The following is a 26,619-nucleotide window of genomic DNA, read 5'->3' as shown; positions in this document are numbered from 1 at the left end:
TGCAAGGTGATGGCTAAGCTGGGTGTGTGCCCACAGGGGGGTCTTTGCTGCTGGATGAGGCTGCAGCCACTGCCTGCTGTTGTGCTCATGGCAGGACAGGGTAAGGTAATGGGTGTTGCGTTGTAGGGGGGGTAATAAGCAAGGGTATTTTCTTTTGAGAGGGTCATGGGGGAACAAAGCAGAATGCCTGCAGTTCTGAGCCTGAAGCCCTGTGTGGTGACTGCTGAGTCGTGGCCTGAAGCACTGATTGAACACCTGGGGAAAGGACCGGGTCAGCCCTGGGAGCACAGGTGAAGGCAATTCAGCTGTGTGACCAGAAGGGGTGGAGGCTGGCTGCACCTCTTTCAGACCTCATTTAAGGGCTGAGTGCCAGTGGGGAAGGATCTGTGGTTGGAGTTCCTTTTCTTGTGGAGTCTTTCCTGTAAGCCCCGATGTTTGGAGGTGAGTGAATGCTTTTCCTTTGTAACACTGTTCTGTCTGCAGTAGTCCCTTTGCTGTTACATTCCTGTATCGCCCTTCCACCATGTTAATCTTTCTGATTTTAACAAGTCGTGTGGCAGGGCTGCTGTAGGGCAAAATGCAGGTAATCCTAATCTCATATTGCCTTCTTTTGTAAGTGCACCTTTTAAATGCTTGTTAGCATTATATGTGTGTGACATAGCAAGCAACCTGTAACGTTTGCTCTGAAGGCAGCATTAGCATGCCCTATCTCTGCTCCATGGCTGCAAGGTCCTATTGCTGAGAGTCTCCTGCAGAAGATGCATGGTAGCTGAGTGGGTGCTGGGCTGAGGAGTCCTCTTGTCCCTGTGACAGCAGCCAACTGCAGCGCTTTGTCTGGGCTCTTGCCCTCACCTGTGTGAGCAGAATAACAGCAGTTTGTTGTAGGTTAGGTCCTGTGTAGATCAGCCCAGAAAGAGTTATGAGGTAGTGATGATGAGAGATCCACTGTACAGGGGACGTCAGGGGAGGGGAGAAGTTAATAGGATTTAATTTGGGTGTGAAACCTAGATTTTTGGGTTCAGACTCTGTAATATCCCCGAAAAAGTCTGGTGGAATGGCTTAGCATTGTATGTTGTTGAGCAGAAAGACATAAGTGAGGATAATGAAGTGCCATTAGCCTTCCTGTTCCAGCTGAAGGAGCTCTGCCAGCAGGCTGGGCAGTCAGCCCCTCTCCTCCAGTGCTGGGGTCAGTGTGGGGTGCTGGCAATGCTTGTGCTGCTCTGCCTGGGTCCAAGGCAGTCATTAATCTGCTCCCTGGATGATTAGGGTTAATTGAGATTTGTGAGGTGCTTAGAGGTGGTGGTGATGAGCACTGTGGTAATTGGAGGCAGTGGAAGTGTTGATATTTATGGGAAATGTAGGGGGGGGGAAAAAGACTTGTGGAAAAATATTGGCAAATATTTCTTCATAAATAAGAAAATTCCTCTGTCTTTTTATAGTAAGAGAATTTTAAAGCAGATTATTGGTAACAACCTTGTATTTTTCTATGCTTTTTAACAAAACCCTTCTCTTTCACTCTGTATCTGATGGCAAAACAGATCAGAACAAACACTTTCTGATAAGCTCCATGTGTTTGCCAATAGTTTAAACAAACACCTGTGAGCTCTACCTCCAATATTTGCCTTTGGAGGTTGCAGAGGACAATGGCTGTGGTGCCCACCAGCCATGAAGACCTGGGGAAGAGGCACAGGGCCTGAATGGGAATGACAATTCCCTCATGTGCAGATTGAGGTTGCAGCTCATTTTCTAGCAGTGAAGTGCAAACTGTGCAGCTGGGCTGGAGAGAACAGGATTTGTTACCAAGAGGCATATGGAGAACAGAGCATGGTTAAAATGTGGATTTGGTGCTCAGGGAGCTTTGCAGGAACATTCCTGTTGGCTTTGTCTGAGTTGTTCCTCTGGATGGCAGGGGAAGGGTGTGTATGCATGCTGGTTTGCTTTCTGTAGAAGTGATATGAAATAGAGAGGTGGAGTGGAAGGTAAAATCCCTCTCTCTGGCTTTGCTACAGCCCTGCTGGTAGGCAGCTTCCCTTCGGGGAGGGCAGAAGCCCTGCTGTGCTGGGAATGCCCCATGTTCTCCCTGGGTTACCACCCCACTGCCTTTCCTCACCCTACGGCCACATCGGGCACCAGGAAAACCAACGTGCTTTCCTCTTTGGGCGGGGGGGAGAGAAGAAAAAGTCATGACCTGCTTTCCCTTGGAGCTAAAATAACACACTGAGGATGCAGCTGTGGTTCAGAGGGGGTTTATTTTTATTTTTTAATACGCCACTGGGAGTTCAAACAATGTGTCAGTGATACGTCACCTTCTGTAGAGTGGCTTCCCTCCCCACCCTCTTTTTTTTTTTTCTTTTTTGGAGAAGTATTTTAGTCATTCCATGGCAAACGCAGAGCTCATTTGGATAAAAGCTTCTGCTGTGACATCCACAGCCTGAATGCACAAAGTTGTTTGTTCCAAAGCAATAGGCTGGGAGAATTTATCGAGCAGACAGCCCCCCCACGCCTCCTGTGTAAATTAATGAAATGGATGTGCTGTGGCACTTGTTAAAAAACAATAAGTCCTCTCCCTCATGCTTATTGCTTAGCAGGTAAGGGGAAAGAGTGCTGCAGCTTACCCCCGAGGCAGGGTGGCTGGAGGAGCTCTGCATCCCCAGTACCTCGAGTGCCAGGAACCAGTGGTGGTGAGCTGGGGGCTCTGGAGCAGCCCAGTTCCTCCCAGGATCTCTGGGCATCGCGGTGCATTTGGACACATGGCAGTCAGCGTGTGATGATGCTGTTCTGTGCTTGCTGGTGCCTGAGCATCTTGGTGCTGTGCAAATCCTGATTAAACAAACGCGGTGTTGTGGTGGTATTTTGTTTTTATTTTAATCACCATATTGCCAGGATGTGGTAAAGCTGCTTAATCTCTCGTGCTATCAATGTGAATCAATGGCTGCAGAGAGAAGCAGGTGCCCTCAAGCTGCATGCTCCCCTTTGCTGGGCTGCTGACTCACAGTCAGGGTGTTTGTGGGTGTTTATGGCCCTTTGGGATGCCTGCAATGAGGGCAGGGGGGCTGTGGGGCGAGGGACACAGCCAATACCTCTTCTGCAGCATCTTCTGTACCACCACCCCGAGCCATGGCAAAAAGGGACCCCCCCATACACACTTTAACCTGACACATGGAGCACCTCTTCTCTCTCTGCTTGGGACTCGGAATGCTCTGTGTGCTTTGGGTAAGGCCTCGCTACGAGGGGACTGCAGGATGGTTCAAATGTCAGTCTCCAACTGAAGTTCAATACAGCAGAAAGGATTGTGAGGATGAGGCTGACAGGCACTTAAGTACTGCTTTTGTAACCACAAATTCCAGTTTCTTTTTGTTGTTACTTTTGCTGGGATCATGCAGAAATGACTTGGCCTGTAGCACTTTTTCCAGAACTAACTTATCACTGCATGCAGTTTATTTTGCAACTGGGTTTTAAATCTTCCTGTTGCAAAGTGCATCTGGCACTGCAGGAAGACACTCTGCACTCAAGCAGAAGAGAGCTGAGTGACTGCCTCCCTGTCTGTACCGTCAGTGCAGGCACAGGATGGCTGTGTGCCTTTGGCACTTGGCAGTGAAGATACCCTTCACAGAGGACATGGTGTAGCTGAGGATGTAGGTTTATTGTTGGTCTTTTTGCTTAGATTAGATGATGCGTGAGGAACACAAGCTGCCCTTGCTTCTATTCCACACCAGTGTAACCTTCCTGGTCCTGTCCCTGGGTAGTGCCCTGCTCCCCCAGCACTGGGGCAGCTCTGCAGGTCCCGTGTGGGATTTCCTTGGCTCTAAAGGAGGAAGGGGAAAAAGGTTTGATTCTGTTTCCAGAACAGTCCAGTGTTTAATTCAGCAGCTGAAGCAGAAGTCTTGAATCCTTCACTGAAACCAATTATTACCTAGTAACAACAGAGAAAAGGATTTCAAAACCTTTCCAGGGTATCTGGAATATCACAGAGCTCTTCAGATTTACAGCCTGAGCCTGAAACCCCAAACTACTTCAGAATGGCAGATTTAAAAACAGCTTAGGAGAAGAGATGCCTAAACGTGCTTATTTTGTAGGTGGATGAGCAGCAACCAAGTGTGGTGTTTTCTGCCTCTCAGAGAGATTTTAGACCTAGTGGGGGTCTATCTATCCCCAAGCAGCTGTGGCTGGTGTCTGATGGAGACCCCTGAGCTTTCACTTGATTAAACATTAAAGCCTCATCTCATTTCAAGTCAGAATCCTTATTCCTACTTCTTGTCAAGGAGATTTACAGTCCAGCTCTAAGGGCAGCCTGTGACTCCATGAAGTCGTGGTGTAAGGCAAGACTTGTGAGCACCAAGGAGTGAAGCACCTCAAGCCTCTTTCCCAGGCACGCAGACCCTTGGATATTAAACCAACAGAAGATGTCAAAGCACAACCAAGCTGCTGTGATATACGGTGCTCAGAAACACTTCCTCACGTTACGTTTCCTAACCTCAGCCACTTCAATTCCGCGGCAGAATGAACCATGAAGTGCTGCACCAGTGGATTTATAGTGAGTAAAGCTATCTGTGATTTGTGAGTCCCCCTGAGTAAATATTCTGGGGAGAGGAGTAAAATGCAGCTTTTAGATCTGCTTGGCTCGAGCATCTTCTATCTTACTTTATTTTTTTTAAAGCCAAGTTTGTGCCATACGAGTACCTTAAACCCAAGGTCTTGGCTCTCTCCTCAGCTCTTTGGCTTTTGAAGCTATGGAGACCTTATGTTTTGCCAAGAAAGATGGACTCTGGTTGGTGACACTTAACCTTTGGTGTCCTGTCCTTTGGGAGCTATTGATGGAACTTGAATTAATGCCTTTAAGCCATTCAGAGCACAGCTCAGCCCCTAGATTGCATGTTTTAACTAAATTGGTTTCAAAAAAGATCTGTTTAAATTGGCGTGAGCCCCTTTGTGTGAACACTCCTAAATCAGTTTAAGAGTGGCTGGTATTGATTTTAACTTAATGTGGATTGTTACTGAAGTAAGATGGATCAATAGTGCTAAATAGGTGCAATTCTTGCCTTAGGTTTGCCATGTGAAACTTCATAGAGAAGACGAGCTCAAGGGGAAAATGATTTGTCCTACTGTTGCTTCCCAGTGAGCTTTCACCATTTCTGTGTTCAGCCGTGGAATTCTTCCCCAAAAGACATCTTTGAACTGAAATTACATGACAACAGGAATCCTAAATCCAAATCCACTTTAATGCAGGACTTTTAGGAATGTGACTGTTTCACTTACTACCTTTACACCTGCTGCTGGTGCAGGGAACAAGCACAAAGAGCAGCCCAGAGGGCAAAGCTGCAGGAAGGACTGCATTGGCTGTGGAGGGTGGCAAGAGCTGGCTTGGCCGTAGCCCTTCTGGCTGGCCCTGGGTGCTTAGCCTCACTTACCTGGGTGCTCTGGCAATACTGATATGCTTAGAGGCTTTCTTGTACAGGTGAGATGGAGGAGGGCACAGAACTGCCTCTGAGGAGTCCCTAGGTGCAAGCTTAAAGCCCTTCTACCACATGACCTCTGTGTTGAGCGAGAGGAGTGGGACCTTGGGTCATATCAGGAAAGAGGGAGTAGAGAGTTGCTGTAACGAGAACCAGCTTGGTGTCCTTGTTAGGACTCAGTCCGAGTGCTGTTGAATCCAATGAGGATTTTTGCCTCCAACCTTTCTGTAACTGGCTCTTACTGTCAGCACCGTGGTTTTCCTTCTCATGCATTATGCAGCAAGTTCTGCTTTCTCATTGTCTTTCCAACGCGTAGTTCAGTGACCTGTTACTATAACTGAGTTTAGCTACTAAATGTTATTTATCATAGCAGCTAACATTAAACACGGATCAACAGTGATCATCAGAGCTTTGTATTGATTCCCTTGCAGCCTTGCCCCATCAGCCTTGCACTGCCTGCTGGCCACAGGGCTGTTCCCTGCCCCAGGGCCAGGCTGCTCTGTGTGCCTCTCTGTGCCATTGCAGCAGGAGCAGTGCAACTACTTGCAGCGCTGCTGGCAGTCAGGCTGTATGAGAATGTTTGGCTTCCAGCAGGTGTCTGGTGGGTGTTCCCCTTTCTGACTCTTCTTCTGAAGATGTGCAATGGAGGTACCCTCACATCAGCTCATCACCATGCACGTCTCAGCCAAAACCTCATTTTCATTCCAGAAACAGTAAGTCTGTCAATTCATTTAACTGCATAGAAAACACCAAACAAGAAATAAAGCCCAATTAAGAACAGAGAAAAGGAAGAAGCTCAGGATAATGGATTGTTTGGGTAAGTGGTTTTGTCAGCTCTGCTCGTGAGCTCTTGCTGTGTGAACTTGCTGGCTTGGGTGCTGGCTCTGGGGTGGTGGAGAACATGAGGATCACCTCCCAGGTGCAGCCAAGCCACCAGACCCCAGCTGGCCCTTTCTATCCTGCTGCTGAACTGCAATGGGCTGCCTTCTGGCATAGGCTGGGGATGGATGCTGAGCTCAGCTCCTGTGTGCCCAGTGCCCATTGGGTGGCCTTCTGCCAAGCTGCTCCTGGGGACAGCTCTGTGCTAACAGATTTCTTGCATGCTTTCCCTTGACTTTTCTCTTCCTTTCAAGAGATGACCACTTCAAACAATGTTTCTGCTTTCTGATGCATTAAGACTTGGAAATTTGCCATTCATCACAGCTGTGCGTTTGAGCTCATGTGATTATTTTGGGAAGTGAACCATGGTGATTTGTGTGTATGTGTTTTATTGGTGAGCAGGATGTTCCCTATCTACCTCTCCCTGGCTGTCTGCATTTGCATTGGTTAATAAAATGGATAATGTTCAATGACTTTCTGATGGGTGAACAAGATTTGGCATACAGGATGTAGTAGCTTTTCATGAGGGCTAAAATTTCATCCAGGGAGATTGGCTGCCACAGAAGGTTCATACACAATCCATAATAACAGAAGCTTTTAACCCATCCATAATTGCTTTCATATAGAAAATGATTGCTGTAAGTTAACTTCATAATTCCAAATCAGTGGCTCTCAGTAGGATTTCAGATGCTTTAATTTGCCCTGAATTATCTGTAGGACTCATTGCATTTCATCTATGCTCTTTTCTGATTATGCTCCTTGTCACTCTGACCCGAACTTTGCCTATTTAATTCCGTCCCCCACTGAAAACAGACTAATTTCCAACGATACCTCAACAGTGATAATGATTCTGACTCGTGAACAGGGCGGACAATGGGCTCTACAGCTTTCTCCCTTGGCACCCAACCCTTGCTTTATCCCTGCAGCGTGCTGCTGACTTGGATGAAGGCACAGTGGGGTGAGGTTAACTCAAGCAGGGCAAAGACAGCAGAGGCAAAGGTCCTGCAAGGAGGACCAAAGTACATCACTGCAGGCTCTGTGTGTGCCCAGCACATGGTGGTTTTCTGGGCATGGTGCTAGATGTGTTGTAACGGCATGCGCAGCGTGGGTGTGATGCAAGTCTGGGGCATCTCCCTAATCTAATGAGGGCAATGTGAGCAGCTGTGCTGTGTGACAGCCCCCAAATGAGCAGGGCAGCCCCTCCCCACATTATGGCAGCAGCCGGCTTGTGCGATCGTGAGTGACAGCAGATGAAGGGATTCCATTACAGCTTGTCTCGAGAACTGTACGTCTGTGTCAGCTCTCTGCTAAATCAATAAACAGGATGCTGAAGGAAAAATACTTTTAGGCTTCTTATGTCTTTATGTATCAAACTGATTGGGCAGGGAGCAGCTTGGATGGTAGTAGGGCTTGGAGCATGGCTGGCTGCTGGATTTTGTCAAGTCATGGGTAAGGGCTGGGCCTGGGCAATGCTGGGTGTGCTCCAGACTGCAGCTTCCCCTGGAGAGGAGGGTGGCTGTGTGGGCTCCTTTTCAGTGGTAGTGTTACTATGCAATTTGGATACAAGTCTTCAACCAAAGAGCCTGAGGTACAACATCAAGAAGTAGGGAGAGATCACTTTGCATGTTCCAACAGACTAACAAATTACCTATGGAAATGTACTTGAGAATATTCCTTAGTAATTGGATTTCAGCTGTTGTTTCAGTGTATATGCCCCTGGGCTGTGAAGGTAAAAGGACTCCACTGAACTGCTTTGAAATTCTCCCTGGCACCTACAAGAGGTGTTTACTATTTAAAAAGTGAAACTTGCAAGTCAGAACGCTGCTAAGTGTAGTTTAAAAACAAAATTGCACCCCTGCGGCATTGCTTGGAGTGATGGAGTGCCTGGCTTATCCAGGCAGTCTCAGCCTAGAGATATTTCTGTGACTGGAGTGGACAAGTCCCATCTGCTGCCTTCTGGAAGGTAACATGGGCATGTCTATGCTGTGCAATGGGACACTGAATGTGCTGGTCCTATCCCTGGACCCACAGTAGCTCCTTCTATTCTTTGAAATCCTTAAAAGTGCTGCTTTATCAGAGCCTGGGCATTGTGGTTCCTTATTGTATTTGCAGTGTGTTTGATGCAGAACGTAGGCACTCTCCACATAGGCTGACCCTGAATGTTTGGCATCCTTTATCTTCCAGTGTGATGGATGATAGCAACATCTCTAGTCTTGACCTTGATGCTGAAGCCACAGAGGAAATAGGAGGAATAAGCTGTCATTGCACATCACACAGTAACTGCTGTGTTTGGCATGGCAGAGGGGGGTGACAAGTTGGGTAAGGTTGAGTCTGAGTGCTGAGAAAGTGTTCTTGGATTTGAAGCACAAAGCACCCATAGGCAGAGGCAACTGAAATCACAGGATTTCCCTGCTGTGTTTACATCTTGGCTGAAGACAGCAGCCAGCTGTTGGGAAGTGTGTGGCTCTATTGGAGCATCTCAGCTCTGCCTGCCCTTTGGATGGGGCTGAAAGCAAAAAAGAGGCTGGGCAAGTGCCCTCGTTTGCTCTGAGGCAGCTGCAGAGGGAAATAAATCTGCTCCGCCAACTGAGGCAACTAGTTCTGCGGGTTTATAAATGCTCCAATTGAGTGTTTTGACATGGCAGTCAGATATAGTTAATCTTTCCCTTGACCTCCCAATACCGGAGCGCAGGCTGAAACCGCTAGTTAAGCACGTCCGTCTCCTGTTGTACCATTTGCGCTCCAGCGCACCGCCTAATCAAGTGTAATATATCTCTGGGTAAAACACACACAGTGCTTTTCACAGCTATTTAAACAAAAAACAGACCTCAGTGCATTAGTTATGTGCACAAGCCACAGAGAATTGTTGCTCCCATGGTTTAGAAAGAAGTTGGATGGGCTGGGTGTGCTCTGGGGAGGAGGCGTGAGAAAGGTGTGGGAATGCTCTGCATGCCTGCCTGGATATGGAAATACCCCTCTGCTGGGCGTGGGGTCCGGAGCCTACATGCAGGTCTGGGGCATGGGGGGAGGTCAGGAGGACCCTGGTGTGCAGGGGTTGCTCAGGTGGGTGGCTCCTCCTCTGGTGGGGATAAGTCTTTCCCCCCATCTTATTAGCAGTCTTTTCCAATCTTGGTGATTCTGTGACTCTATGACTCATTTGCTTTTGTTTGCTGGGGTGGATGTGGGAATACTTTAACAAGGGATATGTTGAGTGTTGCTCTGCTTTTAACAGCATGTAACCAGGCTGTGTCAGAGGGTGCCTGAGGACAACCACTGAGGTGGGCATGTGGGCCACATCCCCATGGGGCTGCAGAGAGGTGAAGGAGATGTTGCTGAAGGCATTTTGTGATGGTTGGATGCAGATGGTTTGCGTGTATCTCATGGTTTTGGAAGGTGAAGCCTTGCTAAGGAGCTGGGGAACTGGCCCAGGAGTCTTCAAAACACAAAGTGGCCCATAAGAAAACCAGGAAAAAGTAAATCATTCAGGAGATTGAAAAAATGAGAGAAATGTGTGTATATAATAAAGTGTAAATAACATCAGGCCTATCCATGACCCTGTGCCTCTATCACTTCCTTTCGTACCTGCAGCAGCATTCTGCCTTCTGTGCACCTATTAGCATTCGGGGCATGCTGCAGTAGCAGCTCTGTGGTGCTGTGTTAACCATACTGATAAAGAGTAAAAAAAAAAAAAAAAAAAAAAAAGTAAATAATATATATTATTAGCATTAATCCAAACACTGGATAGGTTTGCAAATAGGCTGGTTATGCCAATGATGCACAAAAGTCTGTAACTTCTGAAAGAAAGTGTCGGAATGATCTCCAAATGCTGAGAAACACTGGACTGGGTGACCTCTTGATAGCCCATCGAGCTTTCTTTTTCCTGTGATACTTTGCTAGCATTTTCCCTAGAGATTCTTGGATGTTTTCTGCTGTATTTTCCTAGCCTCCTGTTTGATTTCCATAGGACATCAGTGGAGATTCATTGACATGTCTCTGACACCTGACAAAGCTTCTGCATGGGAACCTCTACAGTCCGCTCATCCCATTAAACACTGAGAGAGCACACCACTCAGAATGAGACACATCCTCACCCAGCAAAATGCTTTAGTGTGAGGTCCCCTGGGCAGTGCAACATGTAAATCCCATATGATGGTAATAGGGTGCTTCCATGGCTTTTGAAGCCTTGTTCTCATGAGCCCATCCGTGACCCTGTGCCTCTATTCCTTCCTCTCATACCTGCAGCAGCGTTCTTCCTTCTGTGCACCTATTAGCATTCAGGGCATGCTGCAGTAGCAGCTCTGTGGTGCTGTGTTAACCGTACTGATAAATCTTGTGTAAAAACAACACTTCACCGTGCTGCTCGCACTCCTTCCACCTGGGAACACCAAAGCCTGACAGAAGCACAGCTTGATCCTTACTGCAACCAGGCTGATTTCATGATGTGAGGCTGTGGTGCCACTTCTATCCCTGTGATTTTAGCAAAATAAATGCAGATTTGAGAGTCCACCACTGCAACAGTGATGCCCTGGCCCCGTGGTTTTGCTGATATGGGATTATCACATGCTGTATGCAAGGGCAGCCTCCTACCTCCAGTGCTGGTGGGGCCATGTGGTTTCCCCAGGGAGAGCAGGGCTGGGTGCAGGAGGAATGGGTGTAACTGCACCTTAAAGTCCATCTTCCATGCAACAAAAGGTAATTGGACGCCCCTGTAAAACCCAGTAGCAATGGATATGGGAGTAGTCTTGCCCGTGCTGGAACCAGGTACTGGCGCTGTGCTGAATGCTACAGAATTACTCCATGTGCTACCTTAAGGGCTGCAATTCCTCTTAAATGTATTTACTTCCCTTAATGCTTCGAATTCAAAGCAGCAGGTACCTTTTATCAATTTTGTTTCCACGTGGTTTGCAGTAACTTCTGTTGGAGGATTGTGATGGAAAATTTCTATCACCAAATCACACAATAATTTAGGCTATGATGAACCTCTGGAGGTCAGGGAGTCCACCTCCTGCTCAAAGCAGGGCTGACCTCTGTGTTACACCAGATTGTGATTTAAATGTGATGACATTTATATAGCGATCATCATATATAACACTCAAGTGTGATGGTTTATTATTTGGTCTGGCTCTCTTGAGTGAAGGAGTAAGTGGAGAAAACAGATGAGGATTTCTGTGGTTGGTGTCTGGATGACAATGTGACTGTTGCTGCCCAGAGATGTGCTGTCCCACTGCTCTGCCATGAGTGGTGTGAGGGCTTCAGTGGGTGCAGGAGGGCTGCAGCTCCGGGGCACTTTTGGAACCATCACATGTATCACTTGTGTGTCACTTGACAATTAGAGCAAAAGGTGCTGCAAGGAACACAATAATTAGAGTTGACAATAGCAGTGAGAAGCAACTTTAGAGTAATCTGTTTTGGGAGGGAAAATATTGTTTCCATTGTTTGCTTCTTGGCTTTCACTTTAAAATTAGGCATAGGTTTCCAGCTCTCGTGTGGGAGTAGACGTGCTTCTGGTGTCTAATAATGGCTCTAATAAGCGGGTGTTTTAGGTGCTGCTGCTGCTGCAGGGCTTGTCACTCCATGTGAGCGGTGGAAGAATTGCTGCATTTCTTCAATAACTTGAGAATCTTCTGCAAAGCTTTCCCCAAGGTGGGTACATTTGCCTCTGCTGTGTTTTCTCCACCCAGGTCTGCTGTGCTGAACCACTCTTACAGCTCTAAAACCCCAAACAGCCCCAGGGTAGAATACGTTTAGAACCTAAAAATTCTTTTAACTCACTCCCCTTATCAAGGGCTATGCTAGAATATGCCAGCTTTTATACAGTGAACTTCACTGCATAAATCTACTAGTATGGATTACTTGTTCCCTTTATCACTGAATATGGCATTTATTACAAACAGTATGCTCGGTCTAGTGGAATTTTCTTACTGATGATACAAACCCCTAATCATTAGTTTTGTGGCCTCAGAAGGTGGGATGCTCCCCTTGGCAGCAGTGAGTGCTGGGTTTGCATGGCCAAACACATTGGGCATCCAGGAGGGGCAGTTCTGATGTGACCTGCTTAATCCCAGAGCAGAGCTGTGCTCACCCTGTGTGTAATCCAACCTCGATGTGTGGAGTCCTGTAATGCTGGCTGTATTTTGGCACTATTTGTAAATCACAGGAAACTGAGTTGATGGTCTCCAGGGTGACATGCTGGTGTCACTGTGTGATGTGAGTAGCTCAAATGTTGCTGCTGTAGCATTTGCATGTTGCTTGGGATGAAGGATTAACAAATGATGGGCTAGCCAAATTAATGGCTGCTATGTCAGGATGACTTTATGTAAGGTTCAGTTTAGGCTGATGGATTTATTATTTATTATTTATTTGCTGTTGTGTATCAGTAAGTGGCTCTCCCTAAGGTCATGATGTATGCTAGCTGCCCGTGGTTGAGCTGCTATATGTAAGGGTCATCATTTCCGTAATTAACCCCATTTTTCATGGTCTTTCAATACCAATACATTAATTTGTATTGGACTGGGATGTGACAGAGCAATGCATTTCCTTGTTAGATTTCTTAAGCCAAAGAGCTCCGAGACATAGGACAACGACCACAGGCTTTCAGCATACCAACATCCGTGCGTTTCAGCTGGCTGCCTGCCGCTGAGATTTTGTGACCCACAGCTATTTTCAGGAAGAGATACGAAGTGTAGTGGCGCCAGTAAATCCTGCTTTAAAAAGAGGTGTGAAGAGTGGGGCTCTGCAGTAATAAAGCAGCATCACCCCTGCAGCCAGAGGCAGGCATCTGCACTGCAGCTGCTCACCCATGAGGATGGGGTGGCAGGGCCCTGGCTTTCCCATGCAGGCAGTTGCAGTTTTGCTCCCAGTATCCCCATCCTTATGGTTTGAATCAGAGCCTAAAGGCTGGCAGGGAGCCCTTCTTAATGGTACCTCGGGTAATCATCATTTCCAATGGAAAAGCAGCATGTGTTTTAATCTTTACAAATGTATCTAGATAAGCCAGGAGACAGGATTATCTTTTGCATTACAAGGAAAGGGTGAAAAACACACTGTGGAGCACTGCTGTACTGCCCTTGGCCTTTTCTTCAGCCCTTGTCTTTCTCTGTATCTTGCCCTGTAGAATTAATGTGATATAAACTCTGAATGCTTAAGTGATCTATTCATTTTCATTAGCTTCCTCATTGCTTGTGGCTGGTGATGGAGAGAAGTGCTGGGGACGGGGCTGTTTGCTTCCTCGAGATGCTGCACCTCCTGCGGGGTGTCTGGGTGCAGCAGCTCGAGGTTGAGGTGTGGAGGTGAGGGAGCAGCGCTGCTCGTTGTCCTCACCCCCATCACGGGGATGTGAATGGGGGACAGGCAGCCCGAGCTGGAGGCAGAGAACTGTGCCCCTCTCAGTGAGGCTGTGTGAGATGTGGGGATGAATCACTCCTGCGGCAACCTTTCCTGCTGGCAGGCTCCTGAGATGTTTGGCTGTGCTGTGCGCAGCGTGTACTTGAGGAAAAGGGAGAAGGGATGTTCTCTGAATCAGGGGAGAGTGACGCACAGAGACATTTTCAGGGGGATAATTTGCATATGCATTCCCTTTCTAAAAATATCGGTCACAGTGTTGCCTCTATTTTTGAGCACAAGGCTCCCTGGGCTGGTAGGTGGAGAGAACTGTGAATCTTCACTTGCACTCATCCAAATACCAAAGGTCCAGTGGGGCCGCAGCGTGGGCTGCCTGTTGGGAGCACCCAGAGGCAGCTGCAGGGCAAGGCAGAGGGAGATGGCCCCACTCAGCGTGGTGTGGGCTCAGAGCATACCCTTCTCTTCATTCACAGTCCCTCCTCCTGTCCTTTGTGTCACCCCTTGGCACCCAACCGAAGCGTGGTCCCAGTCAGAAGGCTGTGCATGGTGTCCCTCCTGGGGGCGTAAAGGGACTTCAGGACCACCCTCCTCCTGAGACGCTTGAGGCAGAACCCGTGTCTTCACTTCATAACAAATTAAGGAGCTCAATAGAAACACACATTTATCTTGAACTTCTGTCATGTAACATCCTACAGAAACAAAGCAGGAGTGCTTTGATGTAGCTCCAGCCAGCCCGGGTCTTACAATTAGGAATTATGTAGCCTTTGGAGGAGAGAAAAGGTGCAAGCTGGCCACTGGTGAATGTAAGCTGGGAATAAAGCAAGAGTTGTTGTCACACAGAGGTGGTGTGGGTCACTGTGCCTGGGGGTGTGTGTGGAGCTGTGTGGCTCTGTGATGGTGGCAGATGTTAATTCTGCTGGCTGGGACTGGGCTCTGTGGGCCCTTCCTGCGTCCTGGTGTGGGTCAGCAGAGCTGTGCCAATGCAAAAATCTGTGTGGTGAAGGTGTGGCAAAGTGAAGATTTTACTCAGGGTTACAATGACCGATCTGAAATTGGGTGGATATTGACAGAGGAGCAAGGAGAAGGCACAGGGCTGTGCTGGCAGTGAGGGAGAGGGCTAAAACACGGCAGAACTCACAAAGCTTTCTCATTCCTCTGACAGTTTTGTTAGTACGCTCAGGAAGTCCCATTAACTCCCACTCACTCCAGGAACACGTTTTGCACCTCAGTGTGTCTTCTACGAAAAGATGTTACTGAGGAAACAGGCTGATGCTTCCTTGAAATGGCATAGCAGAGCAATGTTGCCCTGAGCAAGCAGATAGCGGGCAGAGTGGGGCTGAGGCACTGTGCTCCCTGCAGAGCCAGCCTCAGGATGGCATCGAGTGCATGGGACCCAACCAAGGCATAGTGATGCAGAAGGGTGAGCACAGCCAGAGAGCTTCTGGCAGCCCCTGTGGGGGCAGTAGAGTGGTGAGAGCAGTCCGTGTTGGCTGCATTGGAGGAGCAGGGGGAATAGCACACAAAATGGGAGGCAGCCTGCCTTCTCGGTCACATCCAGCATTTCTCTGAGTGTTGCTGTTTTTTTCCTGCATCCTGTGAAGCTTTTTGATTTGTTTCCATCTGTTCGGTATAGATCACTTCTGCAGTTTACTTAAAACACAAATACCCTTTATGAATCTCTACAGATGGTTTTCAAAGACTTATAGAAAGACAACGATAAGATCAAGAAAATCTTGAGTGTTTGCCTCGGGGGGAAAAAAATGGGACAGTCGCTTTGCCTTGCAGCTGCAAGCCACGTCAAATCAGACACTTTGATATGTTTCATTTTCCGTCTGAAGTCTACATCTGAAAAGCAGCCTGGCTTATTTCAGTCAGTGTGCAATTTTTGTTAGTTGGGGCTCTTTCTCAGCTTCTAAAAAAAATGCTCATTTGCATCGCAGAACAAAGGCGGCACTTTCCCCCCCATAACTCAGTGTGCCTTCGCCTGCAGCTCATCAAGCTGCACAGTGCATGTGGGGCGTGCGCGTGGCCTCAGCCCTTCCATCCCACCCCTCTGGCCCTGCCTCCAACCCCCAAATCATCTCCCAGGGAAACCGTGTGAAGCAGGATGGCTGCTGCATTGCTGCTGCTCTTCATCTGCTCTTAAACATCCTGGTGGTGTGTTTAGTAGTTTATACTTCATTTGGCCATCTATTTCTGTCCATCTGGGACCCAGGGCAATGGTCACAGCACTGAGCTTGCTGGAGTTCAAGAGCATCTGGACAAAGCTCTCAGGCACGTGGTCTGAGCTCTGGGAGGTTCTGTGTGGAGCCAGGAGTTGTACTCTGTGATCCTTATGGGTCCCTTCTTACTTGGGATGTGATTTGTAGCGGTGTTGGGCATGTCCCAAAGCCAAATCGAAGGGAGTGTTCCCCTGGGTGCTGAGGGACACAGACACAGATTCTAGAAGATTGGCTATGGGCAGAATTAACGTGTTTGCAGAAATCAGAGTATTTGCACTGCAGATAGGGAACTGGCAAAAAAAGGGGACACGTTCACCTTAAAAGCACAGCATGTGCTTCATTACTAAGAGCCTATGGTGTAAAATATATATATATATAAATAATAAAAAAATGTAGGAGTCGTGCACGTTAGCACTGGACTTTATGTGCAAAGACAAGGTGTGTATTGTTTGCCCAATTAAAAAGATAAAACCTGTAGACCACAGTCAGCGAAATGAGCTGTGAAATGAGTGATGACTCGCTGAACAGGCAGGTGCATGCACAAAAGCATATGCAAACTGTTCTACTTATCTAAAGACAGGTTTATTGCCTGGTCATCAATTTACACTGAAGTTGCTTCATAAATTTGTGACCTGCCTTTGTGCTGCACTCTGGGATAAGCTGTAAAGGAAACAGCATCGTCTGTGCTTCTCTTGATTTTGGGGGTGGGAAATGAGGGCTCGCTGTGAACCTCACTCCCAGCCATGAGGAGCTGGGCTGCAGAGCCATGGCTGGGTGGTTCAGTGCGTTTCTCTGGATGCCAGCAGTATGAGTTAGAGCACAAGGTGTCTGAAACATGCAGATTTTTGTTCTGTCAAAACGCAGGCTTGTAGCAAATAGATGAGGTTTGCAAACATGATGCTGAGCTCGGACTGGGGAAGCTGTGGTCCCTCTGGGCTGTGTCGGTGTGCCTCTGCCCACCGGGGCTTCTGCCTGCCCTCCCACTGGAGCCCCAGCAGTGTGCTATGGGCAGGGGTGGTGGGAGGGCAAGTACTGATTTTTAAACCTCAGTACAACAGAAACAGCAGCGAGTCCTACGAATAAGGCAACCTGTGCAATAGTGCTTGGTGCAGCCATGTTAGCAGCAGCTTCTCAGGGCCACTAGAAGATGATAACGCTTGCTCTCTTGCATGCTGAATTCACGAATGATGTGGGCTGCTGCTTTGCAGTGTTCTTCATAAGTCAAAGGTGGCACGCTTCCTACAGGAGCTCTACAGCCACTCAAATCAAACAGGTGCACTTTTGGCTTAGGGATTCAGGGTTTGCCTCAAACAGATCCCTTCCCAGTTTACACCAGAAATGCATGTTCCTAGAGCTGTGTGTGTCTCACAGGCTTGTCCAGCAGCCTCTGGCAAAAACTGAGTGTTGGCTCACTGCTAAGCGTTGATACCTATACCCAGTAACTATACGAGATTATTTTGTATCCAGGCAGCGAGTCTGAGAACCAAATAATTGTTGGAAAATTTCAAACAGCTTGAATTGGGCATGTAATCCACTACACATAACCTCATCTGCTGAAACTCCTTGAGAAATAACTATGGCTTGATTGCTGGCTGCCGAATTCACTGCCCCCAGTCTGAAGCTGCAGAGGCACGCGCTTCTTGTGGAGAAGTTCAGGAAATCTGAAGCTCATGAAGCCAAATGCATCCGGTGGCTGTGCTTGTGATGGATTTCACACTCCAGCCCTGTGCTGTGACACTTGTCTCCAAAGAACATTCATTTCAAAAGGAAGGGCGAGAGCATGCCTGAAACAAATCGGTTACCAAATTGCACTGATTAGATTTATTTATTTATTTTCGTGACACCCATTCTGGGAAATTTCCTTTTCTCAGTCTTCAGAGCATCTCAGTCTAAAGCTTCACATCTAAACACTGCCAGAGCACCAGATTTGTCCTGTCTGAAATTAAAGGAACTGTAATTGCATCCTAAAGTTCCCCCATCCCTGCAAGCAGGGGCACAGCCTCCATGTCCCCAAATCATTGCCTGCAAAGAGCAGGGTTGCAGGGACTGGATGCAGGATGGCTCTGTGGTGTCCTTGGAATAGAATGGCAGAATCATTAAGGTTAAAAAAAACACACAACCAACACACTGAGATCACCCAGTCCAACCCATCCCCACCACATCCCTCAGTGCCACAGCTGCCCTTTCCCTGAGCATCTCCTGGGACAGTGACTCCACCACCTCATTGGTGCCAATGTATTACTGCTCCTTCTGAGCAGAATTTTTTCCTAGTATCCAAACTGAAATGATCTGAGAAGTGTTGTTGATGTGACACACACCTGTACATGTATGAATAGCATGGACGTGGTACTTTTAGGGCTTGTAATTACTAATTATTGCATATGTGTTATTTTGTCTGTCAAAAGAAACTCTGCTTCTGGCAGATAGGTGAAAACTGCCATTATGCTTAACGGCAGTTCTTATTTTTCTCTTGATTTTGCATGTATTGGCCGCAGCAATATGCTGTGTCATAGCCTTTTAGAAAGTGATGTGCCATTTCTACAGCTTGTTCCTGGCCACCGCAGGCTTCTGATGGAGCTGAGTTATGACCCCAGCTGTAAAATACCGTATGGTGTTCATGATGCAGGGATGTGGTTCTCGTAGTGAATTAAATTTATGTATTAAAATGCAGTGCTGTGTCCCCTGCTCCCAGCAGCTGTGTGTCCACGTCCCCCTGCCCTTTGCTGTAGAGACTGGCATCACCTTGGCTTGGTTTGATTCCATCTGGCAGCTCATGATGGCTCAGCACAGTGAGGGTGCTGCAGGACAAGGTGCTGCCCAGTGCCAATGCAGATTCTGGGGAGGATGGGCAGAACGTGAACCCAGGTCTGTCTGCAGGATGGGACTGGCTGCGTGTGGCACTGTGGGTGCGTGCGTTCCTAGTGAAGGCAATGAGGGGAGGGGCAGCAAGGATACAAATGAGCTTCAGGTTGGGTATTAGGAAAAATTTCTTCTCAGAAAGAATGGTAATGCCCAGGGGGGCAGCCCAGGGAGGTGGTGCATTCACCATCTGTGGAGTGTGCAGAAGACATGGAGATGTGGCACTGAGGGATGTGGTTGGGGGCATGGTGGGGTGGCTTGGGGTTGGACCGGATGATCTCAGATTCCAACCTTAATTGGTTGTATGATTTCAAGGCAGACAAAAAGTTCTGACTGCAGCAAGAAGAGCTACCTGATGGCAGGGAATTCATCTGAGGCCACAATTAGTGAGCTGAGAATTTTACTTGTGCCTTTCTTCTCCTGCCCTTTGCAGTAGGAAACTGACCCATGCAGTCATCAGTTCATCCCTCCACATGCAAGAACACATTTGCAAAATCTATCCCTAGCTTTTAATACCTCTGGGGAGTCCTCGCAGCAGTGTTTGAACAAATCATCACTCGTAATGCAACCAGCTCCTCCACTCACCTCTCAGGAGCATGCAGCTCCTGGTGGCACAGGGCTGTGTGTGTTGGCTGTGCCCCAGGAGCACAGTGCAGCTGATCCCAGCCTTTGGGGTGTTTGGGGGCACTGCTTCACCTGGTGAGGGGGGCTGTGGGTTAACAAAGAGATAAGATGGAGTCCCACTGCCGCAGAGAGATCAGAACAAAGGTTGTCCTGCAGAGATCATTTCTCCCCCTGCCCCAACCTGCTGAGCACCCACCACCTTTTGCAATGGCAGCAGTGCTGCATCCCATGGGCAGGGTGGATGTCATGGCTGCGGGCAGGCAGTCCTGTTCCTGGCTGTAATGAGTGCCCAGGTGGCACCTGGGTGACTTGTTGCAGCTCACTGGGTGTGACTCTTGGAAATGCTTTGGTGCAACAAAATTGGATGAGAGGTTGGTGCTTTCAGAGAGGCGACTTCAGGTCACCCACTGAGCTCAGAGATCCTGTGTGTTGCTCACGCAGCTCTGGGCTGTGTGCTCCATTTGTGTTCTCCTCACTACAAAGCTCAGCACTGAACCCCTCCCTGCTGCTGCCCCGTGCTGGGCTGGGCCGTGGTGACCCTGCTGCCTGCTCTGGCAGTTTTTCCAGTCGATGATGTAATGGTGCCCAGGTTGTGTAAGAGGTGTTATTAAGAAGAAATGGTCTCTGGCGCTCTTATGAAACAAGAGCACAGGGTTGGGTTTTGTTGTTGTTTTTTTTTCCATACGTTTTTTTTAAGGTGGCTGCTCTTTCCAAACCCCTCTCGTTGTAAACCAAATTCTGCTGTCTGCTCCGTGCCAGCACTTCTCCCGTGTCACAGGGTGTGCCTGCTTCCTTAGGAGCATGGCCTGTGTGTGTCTGTGCAGCACGACAGGAGCACAGAGTGGGTCTGATCCCTGAGTGCTCTTCCTGCTGCTTTTGCCCAAGAAAAAGCCAAGTTATGGGTGAACCCACACTTCTGCTCACCCTTCAGAGTTTCTATCCTAAATCTGTTCCATCTTCAGGTGAACAAGCAAGGTGAAAACAGCTTAACACCAACATTTATCAATTGGCTGAATGCATTTCTTTTTTTCCCCCCATCTGAATCATAGAGGAAAAAAACCGTCAGAGCATCAGCTCAGAAGGATATAAGAGCTGTGTTCCACCTCATAAAGCACGCGGTGCAAAAGAGCGGTGCGTAATGCTGAGTGGGCAGCTCCGTGCTAAGTGCAATAGATTATCTGCAGCTCGTGTTTTGAGGACCATCAGTCATGTGGTTTCCAAGAAACTGAAGATTTACGCCGAGAAATGATTTGCAGAGGAAAACTTTGAATGCGTCAGGAAAAGAGGTGCATTGGAACAGAGCTGTGCTCACGAGCACCTGGGCAGCATGCTTCTAAAAGAGGCTTTTATTTTTTCCTAAAAGTACGTGGTGTCCTGTCCCGCCTCCAAAGTTAGTTTGATTGAGGATAAAGAAGCACAAGCTGCACATGGCTGTCACACAGGGTTCCCAGGGGATGCGCCATTGACCAGCCACTCTCTCTGGTTTCTCTTGCAAAGTGAATTTTCAGAGCAACAGGAGCACAAGAGAGGCCTATTCCTATTTGCACAAGATGTGGCACAAAGTAAAAAGCAGCGTCAGGACAGAGCTGGGTTTGGTGCCTGTTGGCTCCCCCAGTACTCCCTGCCCACCTGGCAGCTCCTGGCTGCAGCCTGTATGGGTGGGAGCTGGCACTGCCTCGCTGCTGCACTCAATGCTGAGTGCAATAGGATCGCTCTGCGGTGTTTGACACATCTCTAAGAGCAGCATCGTGACACTGTTGACACTGAACGTTCACTAATGGCATCTCCTGCCAAACTCCCATGTAAAACGAGTGGGATGACAACAGCAGCATTTAAAAAAACTTCCTTCAAGGGAGCATTTAAAATTTCATCAGGTCTAACTGGCATGGCAGATCTGCAGATGTGGAAGATATACAGTTTCCCCTGCTTGCTCACAGCTCCATCCCTCGGGGCTGCAATCCCCAGCAGTGTGGCTTTCCCAGCACACAGGTCCCAGCACACCATGGGACTGCTGGTTCATAGCCCAGCTCCCAGTTTGGTCCTCAGTGCCAACGCTTAGCTATTGCCTTATACGTGGGCTTAAAGTGCTTGTTATTTATGAGTATATAGCCTTAGCTCTTTGGTCAATGAAATAAAATATAATAGTACAAAATGAAAGCCGAGCTTCTATAAATAATGTGGCTGAGTTAATCAGTAGCTAATGAACTGCTGGTGGGGATGTAAGCAGGAAAGAATTACTCTTTTCTGTGCTATTTCAGTGGACGTTTCTAAGTGTGGGTGCAGTAATATTAGTTTAAATCTTCTCCACAAATACAGCTATCGTGTAAACATTTAATACAAATATAACTTCAGCCACACTTTTGCTAACACAAGCTACTTTGCTAAAAAGCGCTCCTATTTAAATATTTATCCAAAAAAAAAATGGGTAGGTTTTAAAACACATCCTTAGTTCTGACAGGGCGAGCCCCTCGTTGAGAGCAGCAGGGCTGGGATGGAGAATGGCAGCAAAGATGTGCTTGTGCCAAGGCTCAGATGCTCCCTCGCAGTATTGAGCTGCGGTGGAATGGAGCAAAGCGTTCCCAGTCCTGATGGGTTTCGGATATCTGCCTATCAATGGCGTTGGGGATGTAAGCGTTCCGACTGCTTGAGATTTTTATTCAGCGGAGGTTGCTTATTGATTTCTCTTTCAAGTTGTTCCACTCCCAGAAATAGAGTTTGCAGGACTTTTAAGTACACGTTTGCGGCCAAAGGATAACAAAGGAGAAAGAAAATCTATTCTTCTCCACCGCGCAGCTCGCATCCTGAGCGCGGCTGTGCTGTCCTTCCTCCACCCCGCAGTGGCAATAAGAAGTTCCTCCCGTTGCTAAGTATGGCTAATAAAGTTGAAAAACACCTTTAGAAAAATGATTAGGCGGATAATAAAGTATGTCAACTTGAAAATATGCATTCTTCATGTGATGACTGGAGATAGTTTATCACTTTATGAGTGACACATCCATTTATAAATATTTATTCTCTCCAGTGGTACTGATAAATCTTTTGAGCCTATAAGCCCATTGATACATACACAGTAATATCATTTGTCTTTCCAATGCATTTTATTTATTATTGACTAATTGCCTGCCAGATTGTAAATATGATAGGGGTGGCATTGTGCTTTGATTAACTGTATGTTAAAGTACCCAGAGGAATTTAGACCCAGCTCTGAGCAAAGACATCCGCGGCAATAAATTGTATATTTGGAAATCAGCTCTGCAGCATGGAGCTGCAGCACTAGTTAAACAAGCTGAGCAGAGGCATTTTCCAGAGCAGTTTATTTTGATTAATGGGTTCCCAAAAGCCTCTTGCTGCTGTTTACAATGGATTTGCTGTAATATTTACAATAAACTGGGGTTAGTCAAGAGAGTTTTAATGTACTTCAGCAGGTTACTTACACATCCCAAACCAGGGGCAAGAATGCAGTGCAAAGGCGGCTGCTCCACGTTGGTCCGTGGTTGGAGTAGATGATCCTAGAGGGCTTTTCCAGCACTAACAATGCTATGATTCTATGCTTTGTCCTTCACTGCAAGGCCTTCAGGCACAGGCGGCTTTCCTCTCTCTCCCTCTGCTTCCCCTCTCATACATTTCTTAACCACGCATTTTGGACTGGCCCAACACATCTCAAACCATCTCAGCAGTGGCTGGGATAATTTGTCACAGCAGAACTGACAATCCATTTGTAAATATTTATCCTCTGCTGTGACACTGATGAGTGATGGATGGGCTGAGCGTGCAGCGCGCTCCCTGATCCCGTGGCCCCATAAGCCATCATCAGAAAGCCAAAATGTTGTTACCTTGCACTGATAGAAATCCCCTGGTGGAAGTTTCCTGCCCAAACCAACACAGAAGAGGGCAGATGCCTCAGCTGAGCACCCTGCCTCGCCCATAGGATGCTCACAGCAGCACATGCTCCTTCTGTAAAAACAGGGCTGCTTTGTCAGGCCATACTTACGCAGTGTGTAACTTGACAGAAATCCTGTTCTAATTAGCACCTGCTGATCATTGTCTATGATGCTATCTAGCTAATTGTACCTTGAGCAATGAAAAACAAAGCAAAACCAAACCCAGTCCATAATTTTACCCAAGTAGATGTCATAGCAAAATGTGCACGTTCCCCAGAGGACGTGGATGTGTGCCGCCGTCCCTCTTTGTGTCCTGCAGGAACACCTCCCTGGAGACATTCTGGACCTTCCCCAGCACTCCCATCACCTGCACCTGAGGGGTGCTTTGCAGGTGATGAGGGGAAGGGAGAACTCTGCAGGACTGAGAGGGGAAAGCCCCAGGAAGAGAATGCTCTGGAGTTGAACATGGGAGCGGAAGCCAGGGATGGGTACTGTGCCATAGGGTGACCCAAGTCAAGGGAGGATTCATCATTTCTGACATGAGATACAATCTTGCTCACCAGACTTCAATATTTATTTGTTTGCTTGTTTATTCATTCATTTTGTTTAAGCCCTGATTTCTTCACACTTAAGTGAGAGGTAGTGCCATTATCCAGAGTTGCTTTGCAGCCTTTTCTCTGTGGATGCAGGATAATCAAGCTCTCTTTGATTTCCATTATAGTTTTCAGTGGATCTGAGATGTAATTAATTAATTGATTCTTGCTGCCAGTCCCCTAATTAACAGTAAATAAAAATTCATGCCAGGGTTAATAGCTTTAAAGGTTGGAAGGAAGAGTGTATTCTATGCAGGTCTGTTGCCTCTTCTTTGGTCCATTTGGGCTATATTCCCTGTTATGCTTTTAATTCCTAATCAATTAAAAGTTAATTTCATTCTTAACTAAAAGAAAGCCAGAAGCAGGTTACTGTTATGCAGCTGGTTTTGGTTTTTGGCCCTTGCAAGTCTGTTTTTCTAGACCTGTTATAACACAACAAGGACCTGATGCTGGTGTTACATGTCCTCCAGAATCAGAGAGATTTGTGCTGTGGATGGGCCCTGCACCCTGTGCTCCCAGTGCTTGCTGTAAATGCTGTTCTCTTTGCTCTTTATTGTGCAGGACAATTACTGTGTGGATCCATTACTTACTATTTGTGCAGGATATGAAGTGCTAAGTAATATTATGTGTAGCCTGGTGGAAGTTTACTAACAAAAGGTCAGGTCGTTTTTATCCATTATCTCTTACTAGACAATAAAATTGCAACAGACTAGACAGAATTATTGAAAATATTGCTGTATGTGTTGGCAAAATGAATTATCTGAACAACCTCTCTCCCACATGGCAGCACCGACACTGAGGTGCCTCTGAGACCCACACTTGGGCAATGCCAGCATTCCTGCTGCCAACTGGGGCTCCTGGCTTCTCATAAACCACCAAACCCTTGAAAGCATCCCTGTGAAATTGATCTGAAAAACACTATCTTGGTCTCTTTTAAACAGTAAGAGAAATAGGAAGGAAATGCTCTTCCTTCCTTACTGATTGCTGCTTTCACTTTCGCGTCCCTGTGAGTTCTTGGCTCGACCTGTTCTCATCCCCAGCTGTGTGTGGGAGAACCACCGAGGCTCTGCTAAGATGTCTCAAGAAGACATTCAGATCTGACATCACAAACAGTGAAACAGGGCCCTGTTTGATAAAAATGTCCAGCTCTGCTTCCATCTTTTTGTCTTGTCAACTTGATTCCTCGCTCCAATTGGGGTATCCGTTCCATGCTCTTACTTTAATAATCTGCTGCTCATCTGCTTTGCTGGGCAAATATCATGCTCAGGATGCTGTCAGCCTTTAGCCTTGACCATCCTAATACATAATGCAGATGATAAAAGCCAGTGTAACAGAAAAGAGGTCCCAGGGAGAATACAAACCATGACAAAATAAGAAGGAAGCAGATGGTTAGGTATTAAACTGCAGTAATAAAATAACATCTGGCAGAATATCACACACATGCACTGATGCCCATCTGAAGAGTGCACTGATTTAAGTAATATGCTTCTCATTTTGGTGCAATTAACACCAAAATTTGCATAGCAAACAGTGGCAGAGCATACAGAGTTTTCTTTTGAAAAATACAATCCAAATACACCTTCTCTAGGAGGGGATTGGCCTTTGTGGACACCGACGGCTTTCTATACTGTGGAGTAAAGCAATTAATGAGTCATACCTTCCTGCTGGCCAGAGAACCCATTATTCTGTTTACATACAGTCTGGCAGATGTACGTGTTTGCAGGGCTGGAAATTAAAAGATAAAAGGGGAAGAGCATTTGACCAAGTGGAACATCGCTCCGCCCTGCGCCACAGAGAGAAGGACACTGTGCAGATGAGGTAGATCCATAAAGCTCCATACAGGAAACCTGTCCACCTCTGGTGCTCACCCACTATTTCCTTATGTGAATGAGCTTGGGAAGGAGAAACCTCAGGGCTGGCTTTTGCCAAGGAAGCGGGAGGGGAGGAGCAATCTCTGCCTGCTCCAACAAGCCGCAGGGCAGCGCTGCATCACCTGCAGGCACATGGGCCCTGTTTCTCACCAGTCCTCACCTGCCCACAAACCAAACCCTGGGCCAGATGAGGATGGTTAAAGTTCATTTCATGTTGGTGAGTGTGTGGAGTGGGTTCTGAAGGGATGTGCTGGGAAAGATGTGGGAGCACAGACATCTGCACCATGGGGGAACTCACCGGGCCCCTCATCACCAGCACTGCCAAGACCGTGGCGACCAAATGCACGCAGGGATTGCAGTGAGGAGGGTGCAGAAGTGCTGTGTGAAGGCCCCCAGTCTGCCCTTATTTGGATGAAAGTGTCTGCAGTTTGGAGATGGAGAGCATCTGAGAGCTGGAAGCTGCACCCTGCTTTGCTATCCTGTGCAGAGGGCTGCAGTGTGCTAACCCAGTAGATGTTAGCAGGCAGCAGATATGAGGTTGTCAGTGTGACGTCCTGCATGAAGCAGAAGCTGCTGTGCTCAGTCTGAGCAGAGTTACTGCCAGATTCCTGGGCTGCACAGAGCCTGGCATTTCTTCCAGCATCAATGTCATTTCCATTTGGAAACTTCCAGTCTGACTTGCGATAAAAGACCTTTCATTTTGATACTCCCTGGGAAATAGAGTGCTGACAAAGAAAAGAAGCGTGTAAAAGGCTTTGTCTGCATATACCTCCACATCCCAGGGCACATGTATACAGTGTTTAGGTCATCTACTTTCCTGTGGCAGCCTGTACAAGTAGGAATAATAAGGTGTATGTTTTTCTTAGAGCAGCCACAGGTATAGGACAGCAGCAGAA

The 26,619-nt window shown here is 47.5% G+C and overlaps 1 long non-coding RNA gene across 1 annotated transcript; it reads left to right on the top strand.

Moving 5' to 3' along the window:
• The first annotated feature begins 365 nt into the window (after positions 1-365).
• Positions 366-7,390, top strand: LOC125701936 (uncharacterized). Its single transcript, XR_007380401.1, has 3 exons — positions 366-441; positions 4,077-4,534; positions 5,045-7,390. It is a non-coding gene; the product is annotated as an uncharacterized LOC125701936 (long non-coding RNA).
• The last annotated feature ends 19,229 nt before the right edge of the window (positions 7,391-26,619 follow it).

This window comes from Lagopus muta, chromosome 17 (genome assembly GCF_023343835.1).
Source record: "Lagopus muta isolate bLagMut1 chromosome 17, bLagMut1 primary, whole genome shotgun sequence".
Classification (NCBI taxonomy): Eukaryota; Metazoa; Chordata; class Aves; order Galliformes; family Phasianidae; genus Lagopus; species Lagopus muta.
The sequence above is the reverse complement of the archived record's forward strand: the minus strand, read 5'-3'. Positions and strand labels throughout refer to the sequence as shown.